Source organism: Papaver somniferum, chromosome 6, assembly GCF_003573695.1.
Source record: "Papaver somniferum cultivar HN1 chromosome 6, ASM357369v1, whole genome shotgun sequence".
Lineage (NCBI taxonomy): Eukaryota > Viridiplantae > Streptophyta > Magnoliopsida > Ranunculales > Papaveraceae > Papaver > Papaver somniferum.
In genome coordinates this window covers 173,148,202-173,149,751 of record NC_039363.1, presented here as the reverse complement: position 1 = coordinate 173,149,751, position 1,550 = coordinate 173,148,202, and the positions used below count along the sequence as shown (strand labels likewise).

Sequence of the window (1,550 nt, the reverse complement as noted above, 5' to 3'; positions counted from 1 at the left end):
TTGTTGTTTGATGGTGGTAGTGATTGGTTGAGATGATTCTGCGGTGGATTAAGTTGTCGATCGACAAGAAGGGATGTTGAACTGAAATGGGTTTTGTGGTGTTGGGTTTTAATAGATTTGATTGTTTGTTTTGTTCCTAGGTTATGACTGAGATGGATTTGTTGATGGCAGTGGTGACTGTAAGCTAAACTGAACTGCAGGTGATGGATTAGGATGCATATGGAACTGGGTAATAAGTTTGTTCATAATCATGGCGGCAGTGGCGGCGGAGGTGGTGGTGAGATAGCAAATATGAAATTGGTGGTAAGACATAAAGATCTTGCTCAAATTGTTGCTTGTATCAAATACTATCTTGAGAAAGCTGTTGTTGCTGGTGAGCGTGTCTCTAATCTGCTTGAAATTAGTCGTGCCCATCTAAATGAAAAGTTTGTAGTTTTGTTTTTGAATGAAAATTAAGTTTATCTGGGTTTAGGATTGATTGGGGTTTCACATTTTGACTGACCAGAAACTGTCTTTTGACAAATTTGAGTTCAAGCTAGATATCAAAACCTCCTTTGGATATTTAGTATCGATTAGATACCGGCGCGCTTTTGGAACAAGGTCCGAAGAGTCACTTTTCCACATTGGAGCAACTCTTGGCATGGGAGAAGAAGCTACACCAGGAAGTTAAGGTATGCAGAATTATACTGCTTGTTTGTGACACAAAATTGAGAACCACTAGACTAGGATATTGAACATTGAATTCATTATAAATTGGAAATTTGACCTTTGATAATTCAGATTTTAATTTGCTTGTGAAGCCATTAGGTGTCTTGTTGAGTTTCAATGTAACGTGGAGCATTAGTCTTAGTCTTAATGATTGCTTATATGTGTTATATTTTGCTTGATTTTTAGGCTCTTGAAGGGGAAAATATTGAGCATGAGAAGAAGTTATCAACATTGCAATCTTTGGAATATAGGGGAATTGGAGAAGCTAAATTGGACAAGACAAAAAACATCTGTAAAGAAGCTGCAGTCAATGATTTTGGTAACATCACAGCTGTGTCCACTACTTCATATGTTATCGTCCAAGTTAGGGACACTGAGCTTATTCAACTAATTGAATATGCCACGGGTAACTCAATTCTCCTTGTTCAATTTTTTCTTTAATCTACATGCTGCCAGTGTCAGGAAGTTGCTTGCATCTTAATTGTTTAGTGTTTGTAGCCTATCCAACCTTGAAATTAAATAAATCTCATGCTTAAGAATTTCATTTGTCACAATATGCATGACTTTCGCCCGATTATACTCTCCTAAGTGTCCTGATATCTTTGTTCTTGTTTGGTTATCAACTCTGTATATGTTGACCTACGTTCGTAGCTAGTAAAATGCGATGTAATCAACAATGGATGTTTGATTTGTGTTGATAGTCACAAAACTCATATCAGAGACTTCGAACTTGTCTACAGATTGTTAATTAACCATGTGCTAAGTAATAAGAAATTGCTTATTTATGTCATAAAAGTATGAAATGCAGGTTCATGTACATGTGGAGGTCAATGAATCAATAA

General features: G+C 36.5%; 1 pseudogene; it reads left to right on the top strand.

The window, feature by feature from the left end:
• Positions 1-219: 219 nt before the first annotated feature.
• On the top strand, positions 220-1,550 carry LOC113291821 (annotated as a pseudogene).